At 46.1% G+C, this 17,089-nt stretch overlaps 1 protein-coding gene across 2 annotated transcripts in view; it reads left to right on the top strand.

Moving 5' to 3' along the window:
• Positions 1 to 3,113: 3,113 nt before the first annotated feature.
• Positions 3,114 to 17,089, top strand: part of LOC138647839 (transcription factor 20-like) — a 421,475-nt gene continuing 407,499 nt past the window's right edge. For both annotated transcript variants that reach the window (XM_069737120.1, XM_069737121.1), the window contains exon 1: positions 3,114 to 3,373. The gene's annotated coding sequence lies outside the window, so the exon portion shown is untranslated. The remainder of the gene's footprint in view (positions 3,374 to 17,089) is intronic.

Below are 17,089 nucleotides of genomic sequence, written 5' to 3' on the forward strand. Positions count from 1 at the left end.
CTATCAGAAGTAGATGAAATATGTTCCTGGGCATGTGTATTTGTGATATTTCACCCATAATCCCCATACAGATCAATAGATATACCCATATTCCTATCAGAAGTAGATGAAGTATGTTCCTGAGCATGTGTATTTGTGATATTTCACCCATAATCCCCATACAGATCAATAGATATACCCATATTCCTATCAGAAGTAGATGAAATATGTTCCTGGGCATGTGTATTTGTGATATTTCACCCATAATCCCCATACAGAACAATAGTTATACCCATATTCCTATCAGAAGTAGATGAAATATGTTCCTGGGCATGTGTATTTGTGATATTTCACCCATAATCCCCATACAGAACAATAGTTATACTCATATTCCTATCAGAAGTAGATGAAATATGTTCCTGGGCATGTGTATTTGTGATATTTCACCCATAATCCCCATACAGAACAATAGTTATACTCATATTCCTATCAGAAGTAGATGAAATATGTTCCTGGGCATGTGTATTTGTGATATTTCACCCATAATCCCCATACAGAACAATAGTTATACTCATATTCCTATCAGAAGTAGATGAAATATGTTCCTGGGCATGTGTATTTGTGATATTTCACCCATAATCCCCATACAGAACAATAGTTATACTCATATTCCTATCAGAAGTAGATGAAATATGTTCCTGGGCATGTGTATTTGTGATATTTCACCCATAATCCCCATACAGAACAATAGTTATACTCATATTCCTATCAGAAGTAGATGAAGTATGTTCCTGGGCATGTGTATTTGTGATATTTCACCCATAATCCCCATACAGAACAATAGTTATACTCATATTCCTATCAGAAGTAGATGAAGTATGTTCCTGGTCATGTGTATTTGTGATATTTCACCCATAATCCCCATACAGAACAATAGATATACTCATATTCCTATCAGAAGTAGATGAAGTATGTTCCTGAGCATGTGTATTTGTGATATTTCACCCATAATCCCCATACAGATCAATAGATATACCCATATTCCTATCAGAAGTAGATGAAATATGTTCCTGGGCATGTGTATTTGTGATATTTCACCCATAATCCCCATACAGATCAATAGATATACCCATATTCCTATCAGAAGTAGATGAAATATGTTCCTGGGCATGTGTATTTGTGATATTTCACCCATAATCCCCATACAGAACAATAGTTATACTCATATTCCTATCAGAAGTAGATGAAGTATGTTCCTGGGCATGTGTATTTGTGATATTTCACCCATAATCCCCATACAGAACAATAGATATACCCATATTCCTATGAGATGTTGATGAGATATATCACCAGGCGTGTGTAACCCGATATTCTACACATAATCCCATATAGTTACAATCTTTTTTCCCTGGTTCTATTATTAAACTTTAATCCAGCCCTGTGGATGTTCTGATTCATTTAAGTATTTCCATTGAATTCCCTTCTTGCTATATTACAAGAAGTCATTTCCTGGGCTGCATTTGTAAAATGTGCTGCTATCTAGTGGTGGAGTCTAGTATTGCAGCCCATCATCCCATCATCCCAATATGCAGTTTAGTCCGTCCCCGTATTCATGCATTATTCCTATACTATCGTGGGGTGTAAAAGCAAATTATCGTCTTCAAAATGGCGCGTTCCTATAGATGCTACTGTGCAAGTGGAGCCAAATTTCAGTTTAAGTGCAGAATCAAAGCTTTTCTGTCCTATAAAAAGCACATTAAAAACACATCAAATAAGGGGGAGAAGTTTGTTATTGTGCAGTTTGGAGTGGATCCTGCAGAAAACAAAACACAGTATTTCTGCAACGTGTGAACACGGACTTACAAACCCAAAAAAGCCGGATGTCATATAGTGACGCTACATAAGATGAGAAAGGTCTGGCGGCTCCGACTGTGAATGAAGGAACAAAATATAATCCACAGGTCCCAACTAGAGATGAGCAGGAAGCACAGATGACGTCTGGCCGGCTCTGGAAGGTTAGAGATTCGTGGCCTCCCATCCAGCCGCCACGTACCACTGACCTGGACTCTGGAGATTCATGAATCCATCTGCTCATCTCTAGTCCCAGCTCTCCTGGATCCAGCAGACAGTCCTGGATTTGGGTCTACACCCTGCAGTCTCAGGCGTCCCCCCACCTGCGCCCCTCTGCAGTGGTGAGCGTTCCTTCTCAAAACTCAAATTAGTTGAAAACCGATTAAGGACATCCATGAAGCAGGAACGACTTGTAAACTTGGCCATCACGAGCATCGAGTCAGATATACTGCATGAATTGGACTTTAGTGACATCATTAGTGATTTTGCAGCACGAAAATCAAGGAAAGTGCCTGAATTGTAAAAAATGAATGATTTTACCTGAATTACTGTGCGAAAATGATTTTTGTAAATAAACTTGCGTTCGTTTCATTTTGTGTTTTTGCATTACATATTGCAACACCTTGAAAAATGGGCCTCCCTCCAAAATGGGCCCCGGGCCACCCACCACTTAAAGGGACACTGTCACCTGAATTTGGAGGGAACAATCTTCAGCCATGGAGGCGGGGTTTTGGATTCACCCTTTCCTTACCCGCTGGCTGCATGCTGGCTGCAATATTGGATTGAAGTTCATTCTTTGTCCTCCGTAGTACACGCCTGCACAAGGTGCAATCTTGCCTTGCACAGGTGTGTACTATGGAGGACAAAGAATGAACTTCAAGCCAATATTGCAGCCAGCGTGTAAGGAAAGGGTGAATCAAAAAACCCAAAACCCCGCCTCCATGGCTGAAGATTGTTCCTTCCAAATTCAGGTGACAGTGTCCCTTTAAATCCAGCCCTGTCCCCATCACGAAAATATTAATCTGAAATGTTTTTTCCTCCTTTTTTGTTAAACAGAAAAGCTTGGTGCATTCAGGAAAGCTGCCAGTAGAGGGCGCACATCCAGCCGGCTCCAGAAAGGCTCGTGATCTGGGGCTCACTCGTTGTGTCAGAGGAATGACCACGATGGACCCCAGCAAACTTCTGTGCGAGTCTGAGAGGGTGGGCGCCCAGTGAGAGGAAAGGAGGAGGAGGAAAGGAGGAGGGGAGCGAGGAAGAGGAAAGAGAAGCAGAAGGAACCCGGCAGCAGCCGCCCCCACCCCTCCTCCTGATAGACCTGAGTGTCTGATCCCAGATTGCGCCCCTCCTCCCCGAGCATCTCCGCTCTGCACGGCAGCCTGATCGGAGCTCTGATTGTTCCAGAAACAGCGAGACACGAAAATCGGGGGAAGCCTGCTCCAGCCCCCCGGGACTGGACTGATCTGCCCGCCCACCCGCAGCCGGCATTACCAGGCTGGGATCCGGGAGTAACCTTGTGGACGGCATGGGGAAGTGACTGCGCCAGGTACGGGCTCTCCTCACTGTCACCCGGGCTCGTCCTGTGTGTGGCCATTCTGCTGCTCCGTACTACACGCCGACCGCAGCCGGTGGGGGGGCTGCTAATAGCGGGCCTCACTGTGTGCGCCTGCGCCCGATCGTTCAGACACATTCATTCCCTTTGGGGGGAGGGGGTGGCCCATTCATTCCCTTTGGGGGGAGGGGGTGGCCCATTCATTCCCTTTGGGGGGAGGGGGTGGCCCATTCATTCCCTTTGAGGAGGGGGTGGCCCATTCATTCCCTTTGAGGAGGGGGTGGCCCATTCATTCCCTTTGAGGAGGGGGTGGCCCATTCATTCCCTTTGAGGAGGGGGTGGCCCATTCATTCCCTTTGGGGGGAGGGGGTGGCCCATTCATTCCCTTTGAGGAGGGGGTGGCCCATTCATTCCCTTTGAGGAGGGGGTGGCCCATTCATTCCCTTTGAGGAGGGGGTGGCCCATTCATTCCCTTTGAGGAGGGGGTGGCCCATTCATTCCCTTTGAGGAGGGGGTGGCCCATTCATTCCCTTTGAGGGGGGGGGTGGCCCATTCATTCCCTTTGAGGAGGGGGTGGCCCATTCATTCCCTTTGAGGAGGGGGTGGCCCATTCATTCCCTTTGAGGGGGGGGTGGCCCATTCATTCCCTTTGGGGGGAGGGGGTGGCCCATTCATTCCCTTTGAGGGGAGGGGGTGGCCCATTCATTCCCTTTGAGGGGAGGGGGTGGCCCATTCATTCCCTTTGAGGAAGGGGTGGCCCATTCATTCCCTTTGAGGAGGGGGTGGCCCATTCATTCCCTTTGAGGAGGGGGGGGTGGCCCATTCATTCCCTTTGAGGGGGGGGGTGGCCCATTCATTCCCTTTGAGGGGGGGGGTGGCCCATTCATTCCCTTTGAGGGGGGGGGGGGGTGGCCCATTCATTCCCTTTGAGGGGGGGGGGGGTGGCCCATTCATTCCCTTTGAGGGGGGGGGTGGCCCATTCATTCCCTTTGAGGGGGGGGGTGGCCCATTCATTCCCTTTGTCCCTTTGAGGGGGAGGGGGTGGCCCATTCATTCCCTTTGAGGGGAGGGGGTAACCAGACTCAAGTTAGTCTGCAGTTAGCAATTAGTTATTAGTTACCGTAGCTATTAGATTTTCATGTATGATGAGTTATACATAGGGTGGATATTGTTTGGGTAAAATTTTGTTCAGGACTTTGAGATGTTTATTTTGACTACTTGTGGTCCTGGGTTATTCACATAAATCGCTTATTTATGTCGCGCATAATCAAACGTACTCAATCGTACATAACTTCAATTTGAAAAGAGGTACCCTGGACCACTAGTACATAAAACGACCAGCTCAATGTCCTGAATAATGTTTGCCAAAAAATATCAACTCTATGTGTAGTTCAGAAGTTATTCACGTAAATCGCTTATTTTTGTATGTTGACAGAAACTTGGAAGCGTTTCACCAGTAACTTGCTAGGACTATCATCAAAATGTACTTCATGGCCAGAATGTTGTGAATAACATCCAGTAAAGGTACCGTCATACAGAACGATATCGTTAATGATATCGTTGCTTTTTGTGACGTAGCAACGATATCGTTAACGAAATCGTTATGCGTGACAGCGACCAACGATCAGGCCCCTGCTGGGAGATCGTTGGTCGCTGGGGAATGATCAGAACTTTATTTCATCGCTGGATCACCCGCTGACATCACTGGATCGGCGTGTGTGACACCGATCCAGCGATGTCTTCACTGGTAACCAGGGCCGCGCTTAGTAACCCGATGTTTACCTTTGTTACCATTGTAAAAGTAAAAAAAAAACCACTACATACTTACATTCCTGTCACGTCCCTCAGCGTCAGCTTCCCTGCGTCCCCCAGTGTCAGCGCCGGCCGGCCGTAAAGCAGAGCACAGCGGTGACGTCACAGCTCTGCTTTCCGGCCAGCGCTTACAGTGTAGGGAAGCTGACGGCGGGGACACGACAGGAATGTAAGTATGTAGTGTTTTTTTTTTACTTTTACAATGGTAACCAGGGTAAACATTGGGTTACTAAGCGCGGCCCTGCGCTTAGTAACCCGATGTTTACCCTGGTTACCCGGGGACTTCGGCATCGTTGGTCGCTGGAGAGCTGTCTGTGTGACAGCTCTCCAGCGACCACACTACGACTTACCAACGATCACGGCCAGGTCGTATTGCTTGTCGTGATCGTTGGTAAATCGTTAAGTGTAACGGTACCTTAAGACATTAATTATTCACAGATTCAGCTTACCTTGAACCACAAGTAGTCAAATGAAACAAGTTCAAATTCTGCACATAATCTGAAATAAAATATCAGAACTCTGTATAGTTCAGAAGCGAAAAGGAAAAATCGCTTATTTCCATGTGTGAAAATAAACGTGGTAAAATGTTGTTAATAACGTATTAGGTGTGTTTTTCAAAATTTTTTATACCTTGTCAGTAAACAATGCAATCAGTTTGGGAGTTAAGGTACCGTCACATTTAGCGACTTTAGAGCGATAACGATAGCGATCCGTGACGTTGCAGCGTCCTGGATAGCGATATCGTTGTGTTTGACACGCAGCAGCGATCAGGATCCTGCTGTGACATCGCTGGTCGTTGCTGAAAGTCCAGAACTTTATTTTGTCGCTGATCTCCCGCTGACATCGCCAGATCGGCGTGTGTGACACCGATCCAGCGATGTCTTCACTGGTAACCAGGGTAAACATCGGGTTACTAAGCGCAGGGCCGGGCTTAGTAACCCGATGTTTACCCTGGTTACCATTGTAAAAGTAAAAAAAAAAAAACTACATACTTACATTCCTGTCACGTCCCCCAGCGTCAGCTTCCCTGCGTCCCCCAGTGTCAGCGCTGGCCAGCCGTAAAGCAGAGCACAGCGGTGACGTCACCGATCTGCTTTCCGGCCGGCGCTTGCACAGTGCAGGGAAGCTGACGCTGGGGGACGTGACAGGAACGTAAGTATGTAGTGTTTTTTTTTTTACTTTTAAACATCGGGTTACTAAGCGCGGCCCTGCGCTTAGTAACCTGATGTTTACCCTGGTTACCTGGGGACTTCGGCATCGTTGGTCGCTGGAGAGCTCTCCAGTGACCACACAACGACTTACCAACGATCGCTGGTCGTGATCGTTGGTAAATCGTTAAGTGTAACGGTACCCTTAGGCCGGAGTCACACACAACGTATAAAAATACGGTCCGTTTTTGATTGTCGAGATACGCAGAAAATTTCCTGAACAGTGATCCGTATTCAATGCGAGGAACGGCGAAATCCTCTCGCCGGCTTGCAAAATGGACATAGAATGGATCCATGGCCCCAAATAGTTGTAAAAACATATATATATATATATATATATATATATATAATCTCAAACAAAAAAGAAGGCAGCACTCCAATAGGTTGTAAGGGTGAAAAAGCTGTGAAGTTTATGGTAAATCATTTGCCGGCTTTTGCTATCTCCTTCCCAAACTCAACATGATATGAGACATGATTACATACAGTTATCCATTTCATATTCCTTAGTTTTTTTTGACATATCCCTCACTACTAATGTTAGAAGTGTCTGTGTGCAAAATTTGGGGGCTCTAGCTGTTAAAATAAAGGGTTAAATCACGGAAAAACTGGCGTGGGCTCCCATGCAATTTTCTCCACCAGAGTGGTAAAGCCAGTGACTGAGGACAGATATTAATAGCCTAGAGAGGGTCCACGGTTATTGCCCCCCCTGGCTAAAAACATCTGCCCCCAGCCACCCCAGAAAAGGCACATCTGTAAGATGCGCCTATTTTGGCACTTGGCCTCTCTCTTCCCACTCTCCTGTAGCAGTGGCATATGAGGTAATAAAGGGTTAATGTCACCTTGTTATTGTAAGGTGACATTAAGCCTTTTTAATAATGGAGAGGCGTCAATAAGACACCTATCCATTATTAATCCAATATTAGTAAAGGGTTAAAAAGACACACATTAGGAAAAAAGTATTTTTTTAACCCTTTATTAATATTGGATTAATAATGCATAGGTGTCTTATTGACATCTCTCCATTATTAATCAGGCTTAATGTCACCTTACATTAGCAAGGTGACATTAACCCCTTATTACCCCATATCCCACTGCTACAGGGGAGTGGGAAGAGAGAGGCTAAGTGACAGAAAAGGGGCATCTTACTGATGTGCCTTTTCTGGGGTGGCTGGGGGCAGATGTTTTTAGCCGGGGGGGCTATAACCATGGTCCCTCTCTTGGCTATTAATATCTGCCCTCAGTCATTGGCTTTACCACTTTGGTGGAGAAAATTGCGTGGGAGCCCACACCAGTTTTTTTTTTTTCTTTCAAATTTAACATTGAATTAAGGCCGGGGACAATACTGCCACAGGCACTCGCGGGACCCGAGCATTCGGCTACATAGAAATACATGCAGCTGCACACTCCGGTCCCGAGTGACGTCGGCAGTGCCGGGTATTAATATGCGAGACTCGTCAGAGTTTCTCACATGTGTGATCCATTTATCGTATCTATCTATTATCTATCGATGTATCTATATATCAATAGATATATTCATAGATGAATATATCAATAGATAGATATATCGATTGATAGATAATAGATAAATACTATAGATAGATCGATAGATATGATAGATACGATAGATGTCTATCGTATTTATCTATTGTATCCATCTATCGTATCTATCTGTGTGTGTAAACATTATTCTTCAATGGCGTATGTAAATGAAGAGGTTGGACAAGAAGTGACATCACAATTCTTATTTTTGTGTGTATCTTTATTTAGCTTGCAAAAACACACAAATCCGCATCAAAAAACGCATGAAAAAGGCATCAAAAACGCATGTAAAAACGCATCAAATACACAGGTGACATGCCAGTGACCTCAGGTGCAGATTTTACCTGCATCAAATTTTGAGCAAATCATGACCGTGGAAACATACCGTACCCTTATGCTGCGTGCTGAAAAGATGTGCTGCATGTCCGTTTACGCGGGTCTGCCGCCTGCGTGTTTTAATGCATAGTGGAGACGGGATTTCATGATATCCCCTCCACTGGACGCTGTGGGTTTGACGCTGCTGCTCTACTCAGCGTCATACCCGTAGCGTTTCCTGACCATGGAAACACAGCCTAAGCTAAATAGATATACCAAAAAAAAGAATTGGGATGTCATTTCTTGTCCAACCAGTGGCGTAGGAAGGGGGGTGCGGGGGGGGCGGTCCGCCCCGGGCGGCACAATGCGGGGGGCGGCTGGCGCTGCAGGAGAAAAAAAAAAAAAAAAAAGACGCCCCTTTAAATCTTCGGGCGGCGCCGTCCGCCGCCACGACCAGGGCCAGCTCCCCCCACCACCGGGCCCCGCCCCCCGCTCTAATACTCACCTCTCCTGGTTCCTGCGGCTTCAGCGTCCTCTGACTCTGCGACGTCTCAGGGCAGAGGGCGCGATGACGTCACTACTGTGCGCGCCGCTCTGCCTCTCTGTCCTGAGCGTCGCAGAGCCGGAGAGACGCTGACTGGCTGCACCGGACCTGCGCTAGGAACGGGAGAGGTGAGGATTTTACTTTTTTTTTTTTTTCTTTATGTCTGACTGTCTGGGGCTGGGGCAATGCTGGAGACCATGGGGCAGATTGCTGGACACACTGGGGCAGAATGCTGGACACACTGGGGCAGTACAGGAGACTATGGGGCAGATTGCTGGACACACTGGGGCAATACAGGAGACCATGGGGCAGATTGCTGGACACACTGGGGCAGTACAGGAGACTATGGGGCAGATTGCTGGACACACTGGGGCAATACTGGAGACCATGGGGCAGAATGCTGGACACACTGGGGCAATACTGGAGACCATGGGGCAGAATGCTGGACACACTGGGGCAATACTGGAGACCATGGGGCAGAATGCTGGACACACTGGGGCAGTACAGGAGACTACGGGGCAGATTGCTGGACACACTGGGGCAATACAGGAGACCATGGGGCAGATTGCTGGACACACTGGGGCAATACAGGAGACTATGGGGCAGATTGCTGGACACACTGGGGCAATACTGGAGACCATGGGGCAGAATGCTGGACACACTGGGGCAATACTGGAGACCATGGGGCAGAATGCTGGACACACTGGGGCAGTACAGGAGACTATGGGGCAGATTGCTGGACACACTGAATACTGGAGACCATGGGGCAGATTTCAGGACACATTGAGGCAATGCTGGAGACCCTGGGGCAGACTTCTGGACATACTGGGGCAATACTGGAGACCATGGGGCAGATTGCTGGACACACTGGGGCAATACTGGAGACCATGGGGCAGAATGCTGGACACACTGGGGCAATACTGGAGACCATGGGGCAGAATGCTGGACACACTGGGGCAATACAGGAGACTATGGGGCAGATTGCTGGACACACTGAATACTGGAGACCATGGGGCAGATTTCAGGACACATTGAGGCAATGCTGGAGACCCTGGGGCAGACTTCTGGACATACTGGGGCAATACTGGAGACCATGGGGCAGATTGCTGGACACACCGGGGCAATACTGGAGACCATGGGGCAGATTACTGGAGACCATGGGGCAGAATGCTGGACACACTGGGGCAATACAGGGGGGGGGGCGCCAAACTCGGGAACAGCCCCGGGCGGCAAAAGCTCTAGCTACGCCTCTGTGTCCAACCTCTTCATTTACATAATCCATTGAAGAATAATATTTACACACACAGATAATAGATCTATAGATGGATATTAGATATATCTATAGATAGATATATTTATAGATAGATAATACCAAGCCCAATGTTTAGTAATAAATATAATAAAATGTTACATAAAGAGTAGGCCGGGATCACACATGCGAGAAACTCAGACGAGCCTCACATCTTAATACCCGGCACTGCTGACGGCACTCGGGAGCAGAGTGTGCTGTTGCATGTATTTCTCTGCAGCCGCATGCTCCACTCCTGAGTGCCAGCGGCAGTGCCGGGTATGAAGATGTGAGGCTCGTCCGAGTTTCTCGCATGTGTGATAACTGCCTTAAATAAAGACACACACTCACGAAATCTGCGTTAGGCTGGGGTCACACTTGCCAGAAACCCGCATGAGTCTCACACCTCAATACCCGGCACTGCCGCCAGCACTCGGGACCGGAGTGTGCGGCTGCATGTATTTCTATGTAGCTGAATGCTCCGGTCCCGAGTGCCGGTGGCAGTGAAGGGTATTGAGGCGAGAGACTCCTGTGAGTTTCTTGCAAGTGGGACCCCGGCCTTAAAAGCAATGTTTCATTTGAAAAATGTAAATGGCGCCAGAGAGGGAAAGCCAGCGACTGGTGGACCAATGTTTGTAGCATGGGAAGGGGTTAATACCCATGGATCTTTCCAGGCTATTAATATCAGCCCGCAGCTGTATATTTAGCCTTTACTGGCTATAAAAATAGGGGGAACCCCCCAAAAAAATAACGTGGGGTCCCCCTATAATTTACAGCCAGAAAGGCTACGCAGACAGCTGCGGGCTGATATTCATAGCCTAGAGAGGGGCCATGGATATTGGCCCCCCAGCTACAAATACCAATACTGTAAGATGAGCCAATTCCGGCGCTTAGCCTCTCTTCCCACTCCCGAGTAGCGGTGGGATATGGGGTAATGAGGGGTTAATGTCACCTTTGTAAGGTGACATTAAGCCAGCTTAGTAATGAAGGGGCGAGAATAAGATGCCTACCATTACTAATCCTATAGATGTTAAAGGGTTAATAAAACACACATGCAGACTAAAGTATTTTAATGAAATAAAACACCACACAGTTTTGACCATATTTTTATTAAACGCTCAATCATGCGATGCACTCGTCCCCTGGAAAAAAAGAAAAATAATAAATCAACAGTATACTCCCTGTGTCCAACGGAGTCCTTAATAACGCGTGTCCCATGACTAGTCCAGCTCTGCTACATCTGGATGCCTGACATCCAGATATAGCAGAGCTTGTAGGTGATCACTGGAGATAACTCTCCAGGGATCACCTACACTGCAGGGTTCTCGCAATCAGTTGACTGTGTGAACCAGCCTAGTGACCGGAGATAACCCCAGGTCACGTGCAAGGCAGTTCTTGCGGTAAGCCAAGTTATCGCGAGAACTTAGCTTACCGTGAGAACTGCAGTGGACGCGGGACTTCCGGTGGCGGGACAGGTAAGAGCTTATTTAAATTGGTAGACAAGCATAATAAGCTGCATTTACGCAGTTACTACGCATGTGACTAATCATTAGATGCAGTTTTACCGCATCTAATGATTATCTATGTGAATTTTATGGTGTGGCGACGGAACGTCGCCGCATTGTAAACAGCTCTAGGCAGCGTCTCCAGCTGCGGCTCTAGGCAGCGTCAAACATGCAGCGTTTTGCTGACCCTTAGTGTCCCATGCTGTCACTCTTGATGTCATGGAGACATACTTCACAATCATTTCTATGCACTATCACTAAACGATTGCACAATGACTTTTGGGCACGTATCACTTTTGGGCAATTATCACTACTCGTGTACAGCCACTTTTGGGCACGTATCACTTCACAGTAACACTTCACAATTTTAAATATTATTATGACTGAGTAATCATGGGAAGTGCAATGCAAGCATGCTTAGAAACCAGCCAATGGCACAACCTTTTGGAAGAAGACCAAGCCTAACAGTTGCCTAACAGTTGCCCTAGTGTTTGTGTGGTTAGTAGTGTATTGGATTGGATCGGACCGATACCCAAAAAATTTCGGATATCGCTGATTCCGATACCAGAAATCAATGCAAGTCAATGGGACCCAAATATCGGAATGAAAATAAACCCTTTCTTTCCTTGCACATCCAGTTCGGGAGGGGGGAAGAGTGTGGGCTGTGCATGGGTGGAGACTGTGTGTGTCTGTGTGTGCGGGCGGGGTCTGTACGGGCCTCTCGGGGGTCTGTGCGGGCCTGCTGGGGGTCTGTACGGGCCTCTCGGGGGTCTGTGCGGGCCTGCCGGGGGTCTGTACGGGCCTCTCGTGGGTCTGTATGGGCCTGCCGGGGGTCTTTGTGTCTGTGTGCAGGCATCGTCCGATGGGACTACAAGTCCCATCGGCTATGCCTGCTACAATGACAGTGATTGACACATTAGCCAATGATGGAACAGTAGTAGTCCCATCATCCGGCTAATGTGTGGAATGTAAAAAAAAAACCCCCCACAAACATACATACTACAGTCATGGCCAAAAAGTATTGACACCCCTGCAATTCTGTCAGATAACACTCATTTTCTTCCTGAAAATGATTGCAAACACAAATTATTTGGTATTATCTTCATTTAATTTGTCTTAAATGAAAAAACACAAGATAATGAAGCAAAAAGCAAAACGTTGATCATTTCACACAACTCCAAAAATGGGCCAGACAAAAGTATTGGCACCCTCAGCCTAATACTTGGTTGCACAACCTTTAGCCAAAATAACTGCGACCAACCACTTCCGGTAACCATCAATGAGTTTCTTACAATGCTCTGCTGGAATTTTAGACCATTCTTCTTTGGCAAACTGCTCCAGGTCCCTGATAATTGAAGGGTGTCTTCTCCAAACTGCCATTTTTAGATCTCTCCACAGTTATGGGATTCAGGTGTGGACTCATTGCTGGCCACCTTAGGCTAGGTTCACATTGCGTTAGTGCAGTCCGTTCAACGCATACGTTGAACGGACTGCGCTAACGCAAGTGCCGACTTTTGCACAGCGCTAGCGCAGATGGAGCTTCTGCTAGCTCCATCTGCGCTAGCGGTGACGGACCCGGAAACGCTGCAGCCCGCGTCTCGGGTCCTTCACTCAAATGACGGCATATCACTAGCGCACGCCCATTGTGGGCGTGCGCTAGCGATGCGTCCGACATTGCAGTCTATGTCTGCGTTAACGGACTACGTTACACCGCATTATGCCGCGGTGTAACGTAGTCCGTTAAACGTAGAGCCATAATGCAATGTGAACCCAGCCTTAGAAGTCTCCTGTGCTTTCTCAAACCATTTTCTAGTGCTTTGTGAAGTGTGTTTTGGGTCATTGTCCTGCTGGAATCCGATGACCTCTGAGGGAGACCCAGCTTACTCACACTGGGCCCTACATTATGCTGCAAAATTTGTTGGTAGTCTTCAGACTTCATAATGCCATGCACATGGTCAAGCAGTCCAGTGCCAGAGGCAGCAAAGGAACCCCAAAACATCAGGGAACCTCCGCCATGTTTGACTGTAGGGACTGTGTTCTTTTCTTTGAAAACCTCTTTTTTTTTCTCCTTAAACTCTATGTTGATGCCTTTGCCCAAAAAGCTCTACTTTTGTCTAATCTGACCAGAGAACATTCTTCCAAAACGTTTTAGGCTTTTTCAGGTATGTTTTGGCAAACTCCAGCCTGGCTTTTTTATGTCTCGGGAGAAGAAGTGTGGTCTTCCTGGGTCTCCTACCATACAGTCCCTTTTCATTCAGAAGCTGACAGATAGTACGGGTTGACACTGTTGTACCCTCGGACTGCAGGGCTGCTTGAACTTGTTTGGATGTTAGTCGAGTCTTTATTCAACATTCGCACAATCTTGCGTCGAAATCTCTTGTCAATTTTTCTTTTCCGTCCACATCTAGGGAGGTTAGCCACAGTGCCATGGGCTTTAAACTTCTTGATAACACTGCGCACGGTAGACACAGGAACATTCAGGTCTTTGGAGATGGACTTGTAGCCTTGAGATTGCTCATGCTTCCTCACAATTTGATTTCTCAAGTCCTCAGACAGTTCTTTGGTCTTTCTTTTCTCCATGCTCAATGTGGTACACACAAGGACACAGGACAGAGGTTGAGTCAACTTTAATCCATGTTAACTGGCTGCAAGTGTGATTTAGTTATTGCCAACACCTGTTAGGTGCCACAGGTAAGTTACAGGTGCTGTTAATTACCCAAATTAGAGAAGCATCACATGATTTTTCGAACAGTGCCAATACTTTTGTCCACCCCCTTTTTTATGTTTGGTGTGGAATTATATCCAATTTGGCTTTAGGACAATTATTTTTGTGTTTTTTTTTCATTTAACCCCTATACCCCCGAGGGTGGTTTGCACGTTAATGACCGTGCCAATTTTTACAATTCTGACCACTGTCCCTTTGAGGTTATAACTCTGGAACGCTTCAACGGATCCCAGTGATTCTGACATTTGTTTTCTCGTGACATATTGTACTTCATGATAGTGGTAAAATTTCTTTGATATTACCTGCGTTTATTTGTGAAAAAAAACGGAAATTTGGCGAAAATTTTGAAAATTTCGCAATTTTCCAACTTTGAATTTTTATGCAATTAAATCACAGAGATATGTCACACAAAATACTTAATAAGTAACATTTCCCACATGTCTACTTTACATCAGCACAATTTTGGAACCAAAATTTTTTTTTGTTAGGGAGTTATAAGGGTTAAAAGTTGACCAGCAATTTCTCATTTTTACAACACCATTTTTTTTTTTTTTTTTAGGGACCACATCTCATTTGAAGTCATTTTGAGGGGTCTATATGATCGAAAATAACCAAGTGTGACACCATTCTAAAAACTGCACCCCTCAAGGTGCTCAAAACCACATTCAAGAAGTTTATTAACCCTTCTGGTGTTTCACAGGAATTTTTGGAATGTTTAAATAAAAATGAACATTAACTTTTTTTTCACAAAATATTTACTTCAGCTCCAATTTGTTCTATTTTACCAAGGGTAACAGGAGAAAATGGACCCCAAAAGTTGTTTTACAATTTGTCCTGAGTACGCCGATACCCCATATGGGGGGGTAAACCACTGTTTGGGCGCATGGGAAAGCTCGGAAGCGAAGGAGCGCTGTTTGACTTTTCAATGCAAAATTGACAGCAATTGAGATGGGACGCCATGTTGCATTTGGAGAGCCACTGATGTGCCTAAACATTGAAACCCCCCACAAGTGACACCATTTTGGAAAGTAGACCCCCTAAGGAACATATGTAGATGTGTGGTGAGCGCTTTGACCCACCAAGGGCTTCACAGAAGTTTATAATGCAGAGACGTAAAAATAAAATACATTTTTTTTCCCACAAAAATTATTTTTTAGCCCTCAGTTTTGTATTTTCCTGAGGGTAACAGGAGAAATAGGACCCTAAATATTGTTGTCCAATTTGTCCTGAATACGCTGATACCCGATATGTGGGGAAGAACCACCGTTTGAGCGCATGGCAGAGCTCGGAAGGGAAGGAGCATCATTTGGAATGCAGACTTAGATGGAATGATCTGCAGGCGTCACATTGCGTTTGCAGAGCCCCTAATGTACCTAAACAGTAGAAACCCCCCACAAGTGACCCCATATTGGAAACTAGACCCCCCAAGGAACTTATCTAGATGTGTTGTGAGAACTTTGAATCCCCAAGTGTTTCACTACAGTTTAGAACGCAGAGCCGTGAAAATAAAAAAAATAAAACTTTCCCCCCAAAATTATTTTTTAGCCCCCAGTTTTGTATTTTCCCAAGGGTAACAGGAGAAATTGGACCCCAAAAGTTGTTGTACTATTTGTCCTGAGTACGCTGATACCCCATATGTTGGGGTAAACCCCTGTTTGAGCACACGGGAGAGCTCGAAAGGTAAGGAGCACTGTTTTACTTTTTCAACGCAGAATTGGCTGGAATTGAGATCGGACGCCATGTCGCATTTGGAGAGCCCCTGATGTGCCTAAACAGTGGAAACCCCTCAATTATAACTGAAACCCTAATCCAAACACACCCCTAATCCCAACAGTAACCCTAACCACACCTCTAACCCTGACACACCCTTAAGCCTAATCCCAACCCTATTCCCAACCGTAAATGTAATCTAAACCGTAAGGCCGGGGTCACACTAGACCGTAATACGGACGAGTGCAATGCGATAAAAAATCGCATAGCACTCGTCCCAATGTTAATCAATGGGGCAGCTCCCATCATCCGATATTTTCTCGGCCGTATTCAGGATCCGAGTGAAATCGCAGCATGCTGCGATTGTCAGCGTTTCTCGGCCGAGAATCGCCAATGAAAGTCTATGGAAGGCCCAAAAATACGGATCACACACGGACCAGCAGTGTGACTTGCGAGGAATACGCAGCGCTGTTAGAGAGAAAAGCCGGTAATTCAGTGCGGTGTACAGTAAAATCACACTGACAGGTTAGAATAGAATAGGTCGAATAAATGTGTACACATAGAATGTGTATATATATATATATATATGTATATGTATATATATATATATATATATATATATATGTATATGTATATGTATATGTATATGTATATGTATATATATATATATAATCTTCCAGCGCTAGACAGCTTTAAAGCCGGTATTTCAATTACCGGCTTTTGCTTTCTCCTTCCTAAAACCCGACATGATATGAGACATGGTTACATACAGTAAACCATCTCAAATCCCCATTTTTTTGCATAATCCACACTACTAATGTCAGTAGTGTGTCTATGCAAAATTTGGCCGTTCTAGCTAGTAAATTAAGGGGTTAAATGGCGGAAAAAATTGGCGTGGGCTCCCGCACAATTTTCTCCGCCAGAGTAGTAAAGCCAGTGACTGAGAGCAGATATTAATAGCCTGGAGAGGGTCCACGGTTATTGGGCCCCCCCCCTGGCTAAAAACACCTGCCCCCAGCCACCCCAGAAAAGGCACATCTGGAAGATGCGCCTATTCTGGCACT

Source organism: Ranitomeya imitator, chromosome 8, assembly GCF_032444005.1.
Source record: "Ranitomeya imitator isolate aRanImi1 chromosome 8, aRanImi1.pri, whole genome shotgun sequence".
Lineage (NCBI taxonomy): Eukaryota > Metazoa > Chordata > Amphibia > Anura > Dendrobatidae > Ranitomeya > Ranitomeya imitator.